General features: G+C 31.8%; 1 long non-coding RNA gene across 1 annotated transcript in view; it reads left to right on the top strand.

Annotated features, from left to right (window-relative positions):
• Window positions 1–12913, top strand: part of LOC138700060 (uncharacterized) — a 141070-nt gene that overhangs the window by 46885 nt on the left and 81272 nt on the right. The gene's annotated exons all lie outside the window — the stretch shown is intronic.

Raw genomic sequence — 12913 nt, 5'->3', positions numbered from 1 at the left:
CATTGTAAATTTGAACTTCAGATTTGCTGTTGATGTCAGTGTATGATTTATAAATATTTAAATGAAAATATATCACAATATAATAGAGGCATGTGTATTGTTTGTTCGTGTCATTAGCGTTCTATAGAAACAAATTACGATAACTTCTGAAACGGTTATGTTTTAGTATAGGTACGTTATTTTCACCTTCGTTTTTTACTCCTCAATCAACCCGCCGCTATCTGGAATAAGAACGATAACAAAGAATGACTCTTTAAAAAAAAAAAAAGGGTACTCGTATAGAACACCATAACTAGCCTATAGCCCACAATATGTATATAAACTACATGCTTATACAGAGTGTAAGGGGTATAAATGCCGTCCTTTTCACAGTCGTCGTGGACGGTCTACAGAATCAAAAAATGTCCATATAATATAGGATCAAAACTTCATAGTATTAAAAAAAAAAATTCTTCTCTTACTTTATTCGCGTTATACTGCTTATATAGTTAGTAAAATTACGAAAACAATTACATCAGTAGGTATATCTAGAAAAGTGTTAATATTAGTTTAAATACATATTTGTGTGTTCTATTACGTTTTCGTGAAATTAAATAAAATTGAATAATTACGAAAACAATTACATCAGTAGGTATATCTAGAAAAGTGTTAATATTAGTTTAAATACATATTTGTGTGTTCTATTACGTTTTCGTGAAATTAAATAAAATTGAATGCCTAAATTTGTTAATATTCTGGCGTGAGAGACGTGGCAACGTGTTCAGCAGGCAATACTTTGCACAGACGTACGTACATGTCACCTGAGTTCAAGCTCCCTATCCATAGGTCTACTGCCGAGCGGATGACAGTTTAGGTATTCGATAAATAACTTACAATGTCATTCACAGTTTAGAAATATCATATGTTATTAATTTATGGAGAAAGTCGTCGTAATTCAAGTGAGGCAAGAAGTTCTACCGTGAATATTTTCCGCAATGAAGGTTACCTAATTGGCGAACTTTTGCAGCTGTTTCTCAACGATTATTAGAAACTAGGAGTCTCCTAGCTCGTTTCGAAAATCACACAAACAGAAATTTATTTAAAAATGGTACTGCTTTATGGAAGCGGGCGAGATTAAAATGTTGCATTTAAAAAAAAGTTCGTGTGATTTTGTGAATTAAACCATTATTATTTATTTTTTAGAGGTACCCTACAATAAAAAAAATGAACCAATATTCCCAATATTGTTAAATAAAATGGAAATTTACCATAAAGTTCTATTAATGAGATTAAAAATTTGTATTTGGTGTTCGTTTTATGTAAACAATGGTCCGTCCCTGCATTAGAACAGAACATCTGTTTCGTACCGGTATGTCTGTATCCGCTTGAGCTGTACCGTGTACTTGTAAATTCCCTTCTCCCCATCCAGCATCGTTGCCAAACGCCTAATATTATAATTATTTAAAATATTGCAACTGGAAAAAAAAAATTGTGAGGACATTTTTTCTTTCTTATGACATGAACAATCATCAGTTAAAATAATGGCACCTATACCCCTAACGCTCTGCATATTGTACACATGTGCACAGACAGTCATTATTTCTTTTACACAGTGGCGGGAAGGGAGGAACGTCCTCCTCGCATTTTTCTTCTTCTGAAAGTAAATACCAAATAAAATATGTGCCTTAAAATTCGGGGAAGATTCGATAATTTTTAAGTTCACAGCTATAAGTAAACCTTGGTTGATCGAGTTTTAAACGACGCGCGCTCATGTGCTGTAGAAAACTGTGAGAAGGATGCGAGATTGTTTGTGTGGAAGAAAGGCAATCCATTCCTCCTTTACTGCAGTTAACACACATAGACAACAGCGCACTAGCGGCCGGAGAAAGAAGCAGAGTTTTAAAGCAAGTCAATGAACGGTGAGGGAGGAGATCCTCCTCTGAATCAGCGCATGGGCGGGAAATAGAAACCGACTGGTCGTGCAGCAAGCTCGCTACCGTTCCCATCTAACTATGTTGCATTCAACCAGACTAACACATCTTCGAGGAGGCACAATGAAAACAGTTTTAACGCAAAATTATAAGACACCCTATAAACTTTTTTTTTTAATTATAAATGAAAATATATTATTCATTGCACTTTATGTGTATAGAGTACTATTCATGATTTGAAACTTTCGAGGATATTTGAAAGCCAAAGTCGGGTTTGTATAAAACAAAGAGGAAGTAGTTCTACGTTAGTATCGTAGATCATTTTGGCCACTGAAATTCACTTCCATTCATTGTCTACTAGACAGGACAACATCCAAGTTGTCAGTTTTGTACAAATATATTTGAAATTGAATGGAAGTGAAAACGTGTTATATTTTGAACAATTATTTAGGAAACTCAGTTTGCAAGAACAGATTATTGATATATAAAAAGGGAAGCCAACCCGAACACTATCTGGTCTTACATGTATGCATGTAGGCTAATTTGTAGCATGTTTCATTCAAGAAGGTGTCATTTTGTGCAGTTAACTTCTTTCCTCCTCTTAAGAAATATGCGGGAGCCGCCACTGCTTTTACACCAATGTTTCCTTCATTAATATTTTCACCTGTCTTTCCACCATACTACCCATAATTATTCCATTACACTGCATTACCTTCAGTGACTGCATGCAATGTTAAGTTTGCGGTAATATACGAGTCGCGTTTCTGGTACGATGGTCCATGACTCCAAACGCATCAGTTGCATTAAGTATATTCCTGAAAAAGTGACAGGTGTTCCTTGCCGCAAGTAATGGCCCAAGTGATGAGTTTCATACAAATACACTCCTAAAAGTATCATTGTCCTCTTGCATAGATGTACAGGTCAAAAATACGAGGGGGGGGATAAAAAATTACATGAATAATAAATAAAACGTGGTCATGCCTCTTAATGTAATATAGCGCTAGGGTTTGCGGTTTTTTGTCCATTAAAAATTGTGCCCCTTCAATGCACCTATACCGAGTCACGCAAATTTAGTTACCCGTTTTAAATTGGAATGGGTTCAAATGCGATATGACGCATAATAAAATTTTTATAAGTGTATCTCTGTAGATGCAAAAAAGTTTTCCAAATGATTGCTGTGTCAGTATTTCAATTCAATAAAAATCTGAATTAATGTCATTATGTTCTGACAGTTGTATTAAAATGCGTCATGCTATTTTTAATTTAATTATAATATTGCAGTTAATCAAATTATCAAATTACTCAAATTATTTTTACTTTTTCATAATATATATGGATAACATTTTCTGATGATCAAAGAAATAACTTTCGGGATGTTGACGGATAGACCTATAGAAAATTTTCAGAATTTCTAATACTGACTTTATTAGTATTTATCACGTTGTTTATTCGTCTATCCATCCGTCCAATTAAACATTAATTCATCCATTCATACTATTCTACCTGCCTGACTAATCATCCATTCATACAGATTGTAAAATTATTAAATAGGGTCCTTTTGTGAGATAAATCGACGGTGAGTTGAATAAAAACATGTAATATCATTCTGTTTTTGTGAACTTTGAAATGCGTATTCCAGGAAATTGGAAACGTTGGACAGGTGACATTGGGGGTTTTTCTAGAGCAAATACCAACATATCGACGGCCCAGTTCGAAAGGGAAACAACTCAAAATTTAAAATTTTGAGGAATCTGAATTTTAAAGCTTCATGTTGCTCTGAAAAATCCAATTAACATATACTAATTTGAAACTTATGTATATATAATATACTATATGCAGAGTGATTCAAAAGGATTTACCCTCACTTACAGAGTTTATGTCTGAAGACATTCTGGGGGAAAAAAAATGTCATAAACATTTGTCCTAATCTCAATATTTTCAAAGCTACATTAATTTGAAGTTGTTAGTAAAATACTTTTTTTCTTCAGTTTTAAGGGTAAAAAAATATTACAAATAGAAAATGAACTACTCAGAAGTGTCATTTCTTTAATTGGTTAGTGTTCTGAAGCTAAAAATGTGTTCTTAATTGCTTTGTACACATTTTATTTTTCAATTTTTAACTAAAAATGACATTATTCTTACATACTTATCACAAAAGTGTTACAAATCATACGACTTTAGGAACTTGATTCTTTACAGTTTAATTATGAATCCTAATGTACAGTCTTAAATAATTTACAAGAGTGGCGTTATTTGTAACAATTGTTGTGATAAATGCGTAAGAAAATGTAATTTTGTAGTATTAAGTATACAGAGAAATAATTTATTACAGTTGTATGAACACTTTTTAATAATTATTAAAATTAATATAATCAGTTAAAAACCAGACATGTTTCGGAGGAATGCTCCTCCATCTTCAGTGGCAATACCAACGACTGCAAAGAAAATGAATATGTGAAAAGATCATTTATAATACTGAATTACAAAATGCTATGTTTAAATATCAATAATAATAAAAAAAATGAAATGACAAAAGTGTTATTCAGTATGAAAAGTGTAGCTAAAAAATTAAATTAAAATGAATAAAAGTGATATTTAAAAGTTGTCGAAAATATACTATCTAATAATAAAGAACTTGTATATAAATAAGTACAAGAATGAGTTAAGCAGAATATGTAAGAATTATAAATAGTACTAAATGCTACAAAGCAAGGTGTTTAAATGTCAAAAGATATTTAAAAATAATAATGAAGATAAAAGGACGTAAGTGTTATCCATTTCTTAAATGATTGAAGAGTAAAATTAAAAATTAAAATGAATAAACAAGTATTTAAAAGTTGTCTTAAAAAATACTATCACATGATAAAAACTTGTATATGTATTAATGCGTACAAAAATAAATAAGTCCATTCTTCTCACTTATTTATTCTTGTACGCATTAATATATATATATATATATATATATATATATATATATATATATATATATATATACAAGTTTTTATCATGTGATAGCATTTTTAAGACAACTTTTAAATACTTGTTTATTCATTTCAATTTTTAATTTTACTCTTCATTCATTTAAGAAATGGATAACACTTACATCTTTTTATCTTCATTATTATTTTTAAATATCTTTTGACATTTAAACACCTTGCTTTGTAGCATTTAGTACTATTTATAATTCTTACATATTCTGCTTAACTCATTCTTGTACTTATTTATATACAAGTTCTTTATTATTAGATAGTATATTTTCGACAACTTTTAAATATCAGTTTTATTCATTTTAATTTAATTTTTTAGCTACACTTTTCATACTGAATAACACTTTTGTCATTTCATTTTTAACAATTATTGATATTTAAACATAGCATTTTGTAATTCAGTATTATATATGATCTTTTCACATATTCATTTTCTTTGCAGTCGTTAGTATTGCCACTGAAGATGGAGGAGCATTCCTCCGAAACATGTCTGGTTTTTAACTGATTATATTAATTTTAATAATTATTAAAAAGTGTTCATACAACTATAATAAATTATTTCTCTGGATACTTAATATCTCATTTATGAACACTGTTGAATTTGACCTTACTTGTGTAATTTTGTAGTTTAAAAAATCTGAAACAACTTCTGTACGAAGCAGCTACAGAATTCACAACACATTTTTAGCTTCAGAATACTATCCAATTAAAGAAATGATACTGCTGAATAGTTAATTCTTTATCTGTAATGTTCGTTTACCCTTAGAACTCAAGAATAATGGTATTTTGCAAAGAACTTCAAATTAGTGTAATTCTGAAAATATTGAGATTAGGACAAATGTTTATATGACATTTCTTGCTCAGAATGTCTTCGGAAATAAGCTCCTTAAGGGACGATAAATCCTCGTGAATCACTCTGTATAAACATATATACAATATATCATTAACAGAATTAAAATATCTTAACACATTGCAACAGCCAAACACAAAAATGCACTTTCAAAGGCTACTAAGAAAAAGAAGATTTCTCTACTACCTACGGTAATTGCAACATCAAGTCGACAATCATAATTTGCATTCTTCTTATGTAAAGCTTTTGTGGATGCCGGAATCTCGTTATGGAAGCTCGAAAATCCTACATTAAGATAGGTTTTGGAGAAGTATATCAATAAATCTGTGCCTAGTGAGTCAACTTTGCCAAAATACTTACTTAAATGAATGTTACGATTCCTTAATGAAATTTATTCAGGACTAAATGAAAAATAAATTGTGGAGCTCAATCGATGAGTCGCTTCATCCTACTGGTCGCTGTATTGCCAATGTCGTCTTTGGACTATTATATCCTTCTGCAGAAGGCGTGAAACCATCCCTGCTTGCAACAGAATGTCTGGAAAGGTGTAACAGTACAACTATCTCACAGTTATTCACAAATTCGTTAAAATTAATGTGGAAAGAAGAAATTAATATGTTACTGTCCATTATTGACGCCGCACCATATATGAAAATGGTAGGAAAAACTTTAAAATTGTTATTTTCAAGCATGCTTCACGAGACCTGCATTGTCCACAGATTCCACAGGGTCACAGAATAGGTGCGATGCATGTTTCCAGATGTCGACAAATTGGTTTCCAGTATTAATAAAATCTTTCTGAAATCCCCGTCGCGAATTCAGATTTAGCTCTGCCTCCAAGCCCACCATATCAAGATGGGGAACATGGATTTCAGTAGTAGCTTACTAAGCTTCAAATTTCACGAAAGTAGGTAAGGTGGTCAGCGCTCTGGAAGATGAAGTATCATCGATCACAGCAACTTCTGCGATGTGCGGAGGTAAAAAATTATTAACTTTCATTGCAGCTGAGTTGGGTTTCGTACCAGAAGTGGTCACTCGACTTCAAGAAATAGAACAGCCTCTGTGAAAGTTGGTAAAAATGATGGAAGATGCAGTGCAATGATTAAATAGTGTTCCAGGGGAAAAGGGCTTATTGGTAAGGGAAAAGTGTAAGAAAGTGTCTTCTCAAAATTATGATTTCAACAAGCTTAAAAAAGTATGAATACTGTGTTATCTGACATTAGACAGAACATGACAGTAAAAAAAAAATATATTGCAATGTGTAACCAATAAACCAATACAGTTTCATAAAACTTTGCTGCCAAGTGTAGATAGAAACATTTTTAAACATAAAAATTAAACAAACCATCCACCACAATGTTAACATAAATATGCGGATTGATTAATCAGGTAAATAATAAAATATATAGGCTAAGCCTAATTCTATGTTTTTCTTTATTGCCTTTTTGCCTATTTTACTTGTTTATAATGATTTTTTGCCTGCCTATTTTAAATATTTATAACGCCTGAACTTCCAGTGGTTATAACCAACTGTCACGTGAGGCCAATGTAGTAGCCTATGTTAAGTTAACTAGAAGGAACGATCTCTTCATGTCTAACAATTATTTATATATATATATATATATATATATATATATATATATATATATATCAAAATATTATTCTTTAGGTCAAAAATGACATGGCGAGATTATATTTTATATCTGTATTCTGTATATAAAACAGGAAATAATGTAATTAATATGTTCTGAATTTGTGAAGTATAATTTTTCAAGTCATAATTAAAAAAAACGGTTGTGATATAAGCATTTGTAAAGTGGTCACCGGGTGAAAAATCCTCCTATATTATAAATTAAATTATACATAATACAGTATATATTGATTCTTAGTACGGCTTGTAAAATAGGTAAATTTCAGCTCACCGTGAGACTTCAAGGAGTTCAGACTGGGAACAAAGGAATTCCTTATTCATCGTCAATTGTCTTTAAAGGTCAACACAGCTTTAGATCAGTGCAGAAGATTGAGTCAATGCTAAGCGGGCGTATAGAGACAGAGGGGTGTGTTATTATTTTAGTTAAACTTCAAGACAATGTAAATTAAAAACGAAAACAGTTTAACTTGAGGCAAATGATAAAATGTTTCCTTTCGGTGTCTGATCTTCAACTGTTTTAAAGTGAGAGGTATTTTGGCTAACGAGCCCAATAATTCATGTAAGTGATGCTTAAGTGACGCTATGTAAAGATTCATCTTTAGGGACAGGAAAGCTTAGTAGCGTAAAGATAATTCGCTTCGGTTTTCTGTAGTAGAGTTGCCGAGATCAAAGACGTTATATAGTATACTAGACTCACACAGAGCGCTGGTGTGCTGTCCAAAATTGAAACCAGTCTGCGCATGTTTACGCCGCCATGCTACTGGTAGAAATAGAGCGGTAAACACGATTGTTCGTTTTGTCTCTGGTGTTTTTAGTGAACAGTTTGAAAGTAATGGCAATAGAATTTTGAAAGATGATAAATTTATCGCCGCGGACTCATGCTTAACATGTCGGCATCATACAATAACGTGCGGTGTGCTTTTAAAACATAATTTTGCCGACCGATTGTTGCTCTGTAGGTTTCACTCTAAGCGTCACGTCTACTTTCTCGATAAGAATAAGCACTAGTTTGTTATATTGTTAAATGGCTATTATTAGTATAATTATTATTATATCATATACGAGTACGCTGGCTTTCTTAACTCTTAATAATAACTCTTTAATAATAATTTTTAATCACATACCTTAATGTTCGTCCTCAGCACAAGACATTGCAACCTCGGTTTTAGTCCACGTGGATTAGACAAGTAAGTGTCATTTAATAATGGAATCAGCTTATTGGTTGCAATATTGAAATTGAGGCGAGTGATTGGAGCGGCGACACAAGAAATTGAAAACAATAATGCAATTACATTTCAAAGACCTGCCGAATGTTATGCACGAGGCCGCTCAAAGACCTGCCGAATGTTAACCACGAGAGCGCGGCGATAATACCATCCCTGTTTAATTTTCCAAGCCATTTGCAAAAGGTACGATATATTATCTCTGTTGTTACAATATCAATATCATTAAAAATCAATCAGTAGTTTACGACAATAAAGAAATACTTATCAGACTGTAGAGAAATCCCACTGAGTGAATTATTTAGACTAACACATCAGATGTTAAAACATTAGTGGAAAGATAAATTTTTGTTTTTATTGTGTAAATGAATTTATCTGCAAGATTATAAACTTTCATTCAAGATTCATAAATGGATAAATAAATATACAGATAATAAATAAATAAATAGCTATAATAGTTAAGCCGTCTTTGTGAACGTATGACTCAGAGTTCACCTATAAATAACTCTTTTGCATTTTGCCGGACATATATTTTATTAACAAAAGCAAGGAATGGCATTTTATTGATATTACATATATGCATAAAAATTATGTACCATCACTCCGCAAGCAATGATAATATATCTATTTTATTTATTTCAAATAAAAATACAATACCGGTATGTAAAAAATCCACACATGAAAAGTATATGGTTTTTTTATCTTGCATAAAGTAATTGTTTAGTTTTTAGGTCTTCACATTACCTATTGTTTGCAATTTATTAGGTACCGGTACCGATACATTTCATAATTGATAGCATTCCCTTTATTAATTGAAGAATGAATTCAATGTAATTTGGCTAACTTCGCACATTATATTTTGCCAGATTACCTAATGTCCTGTGGTCTAGAAGTATCGGTAATATAATTTTCGATTCTCTAAAACTTAACAACAGGTCTATACTGATTATCACATATTTATTTCACTTAAGAATTTGATTATAATAAGAACTTGTGTAATCAAGGTGCACATATTTATGTCTTGTGATCTAAGAGTAATGTATGTTAATATAATATTAGAGTCTCTGAAACCTAACAATATGCTGATTATCGTAAAATTATACAATCTATAACGTGTATTGTGTAGGCCTATTTATGGATGTATGAGTATGTTTTCTATAAATTGCTGCGTACGTATTTTCTTTTCTTTAATGTTCTAATGCATATCAATGAAACTTTGAATATGTTTATTTCGTCCTAATTTTACGTTAAATGTCGAAAATTGCCATTATCTGTCAATTTTAGATCATCACAGCGTTAAATTGCGTGATTCACGTACTACTATTATGCGTCTGGTCTCCAACAATATGGCGGCAAGCGCAGCGTTCAATTTGCCCCGGTTTCCTCGTTTCGCGCAGCCGAGACTGTAGGGGCTTGGCCGAGATCTTCCGAAACTCTAAAAGCAAAAAGGAAAACCGGGGCAACGCCAGTGCTTTAAGCAAGTATTACATTTATGACACACTATAAAAATTTACAGTTACAAGTGATTTTCATTTAGGGTTTTCTGCTTCTACTTTTTTCTCTTTATTGCCTTCTCCTGTTATTCGTCCTATTTATTCTTCCCGTTTTCTTGTAGTTTTTCTTTTTGATCTTCTATTCCTTTCCGTTATACTCTTTGGTTTATTTCTTCCTGCCTTGCTTCTGTTCTTTCATTACAAATATGTCTCACAAGCAAAATTATTCTGTTGGGGACAGATAAAAAGTTTTTTTTTCTTTCACAATGTTAATAATGTCACAAGAAGTGCTCATAGAAATTTTGGCCACTCGACAGCAATTACCAGGCCGTCCAGAAAGTGATTTTCCCTGAGGCCGTTTGCAGGAAAAAAGATGCATGGAAAGATTTATTGAAACAGAAACAGCAATTGTTGCACTATTTGTCAACATATCCCCCACTGGAATTGAGACATTTGTCATACTATGGGATAAATTTTTGTATCCTTTTGTCGTAGAAGTCAGCCGCGTGAAATCGGAACCAGCATTTCACAGCCGTCTGCATTTCTCTGCCGATTCCATTATATGACAAATGTCTCAATTCAGGTGGGGAATATGTTGAAAAATAGCTCAACAGTTGCTGTCCTGTTCAAAGAAATTTTTCCAATGGAATTGTGTTTCCTTCTGTTAACGGCCCCTGGCGAACTTATTTGCGGTAGAGTGACTAAATTTGTATAAGCACTTCCTTTGACATTATTAACATTGTGAAAGGAAAAAAAATAACTTTATCTGCTCCCATCAGAATGTTTGCTTGTCAGAATGAATTTTGTGATGTTTTGAATTATGAAAGTTTCCTTTTGATATTATTTCAAAATAGTAATTTAGTATAGATTCATATCATATTGCATTACACAGAATCGCAACAGATGTCGCATAATACGTTGTTATATATAACAGTACAGTGGTTGGTGACATGTTGTTCTGTTATTTGCAGCTCTAACCGATCACCCCTTATTATAAATTTGGTTTCTATTATGTCGTTTTGTGGTTAATAGAACTGAACAAATGTAATAAGCCATAATTATAAAGTAAATTTATATACATAAGTTTTAAATTAATATTTAGTATTATTAGTAGTATTCATACTGCGTATGAATCGATTATACAAATTATACCTTTGCAACTTACGATAATCTCTTTTAATTTGTGTATGATATGACTTTTTCATGCGGTAATAAAATGAGGCAAATTAAAATGATTAGTTAGTATAATTCTATTATTTTGCGTTTATTAATAATGTGATCAAACAAGGTAATTTCAATACATTTTGCAGCAATGAAAATATGAAAAGATTGTTTTATTAATTATACTCAAAAAGTATGAATCACATAAAATCCAAAGGCTCATCGCTATATAACAAAACAGTACGTCAAATACTGGGTATCATTTTCAACATTTCTAGCAGAGAGAAAAGAGATGCATTAAAGAAGCTGAAATGTTTGCACAGAAGTATACCATCACCGTTCATCAGATTCCAACTCGCCCTGGTAATTGTATGAAGAGAAACACTACTTTCAAGCACATTCGCTCTCTTTTTCCTCAACCGTAATTTATATCAAAGTAGTTAATGTTTGCATATAGGAACGTTTTAAATTGGGTTTCTTTCTCTGGTGCTGTTTGAACAAGCGCTCCTCCTCAGGTTCTGGCAGAGAGTATACTTCTATATGTCTGTGTTTTCAAGAAGAATATAATTTTAATTGGCAGTGAAGACTCGTCTGCAGAAAGTTATTCGAAGGAGCGATTCTACGAGATATCGAGATTTCTCATGAAGATCAAGAGCGGCCGGAATGTAGTATTGTTCAACACGACACATTTTGAATTATAGCCACTCATATCAGTGGCATACGCAGAATTTTGTCAAGGAGGGGAGAGTCATTATTATAATGATTTACAATTTACATTATCTGTATTTTAAATTTTGTGTATTATTATTATTATTATTATTATTATTATTATTATTATTATTATTATTATTATTATTATTATTATTATAAATATGGACTGTCAAGTGCACAAAATGTTAAACCAACATTTCACAACATAGTCAGAACTCACACTAACTAACGGGTGAATACCACTCTTAATATGAGTTTAAAATCGACAATGCACAATATTTAACATCTGCACTGCAGAATTGTTAAAGCAACCTTTATAATTTTCAGTATGTTTTACAAAAAGTTAAATTTCATATCTTGTTGGCTTCGTTTTATTACAAGGTCAGTAGATCTCTCCATAATAAAGATAGCATTGTTATAATTCGAATGCGCCGCACCAAGAGATTATAATGAAGGAGGGGTAGAAGGACTACGCTTTATGGCATTTGTTACTCTGACAGTGAAAAATTACAAAGGGGAAAAAGATTGTGTGTAAAAAAATATTCAAATCTAAATACCCCATTTGCGTACGCTCTTGTAAACCATTACTGAAAATAACTTCGTGGAAAGTATAACTCTTTCTTAGATAACAATATAGCCTTAGATACATAGTTTTCACATACTTTGTGTGTTTAAAAATCTGCATAACACTTTCCAATATTTGTGTATGTCTGTTACTTTCTTCAAGCCTGAAATTGTTTTCTTGCTAGAGTGTGTGTGTATTTGTTTTGTGTGTGTGTGTGTTTGTGTGTGTTTTTTGTGTGTGTGCGCCATTTCGTGATTTTTAAATGCGCATGTATCTGAAAACATAAACACTTCCAACATATACTCACAACGTAATCTCATGTTTTATTGCTACAAAATGTTTTACATTGAAAAAATTTTTAT

This window comes from Periplaneta americana, chromosome 5 (assembly GCF_040183065.1).
Source record: "Periplaneta americana isolate PAMFEO1 chromosome 5, P.americana_PAMFEO1_priV1, whole genome shotgun sequence".
NCBI classification, from domain to species: Eukaryota; Metazoa; Arthropoda; class Insecta; order Blattodea; family Blattidae; genus Periplaneta; species Periplaneta americana.
Note: the sequence above shows the minus strand (reverse complement) of the source record. Positions and strands in the feature narration are given on the sequence as shown.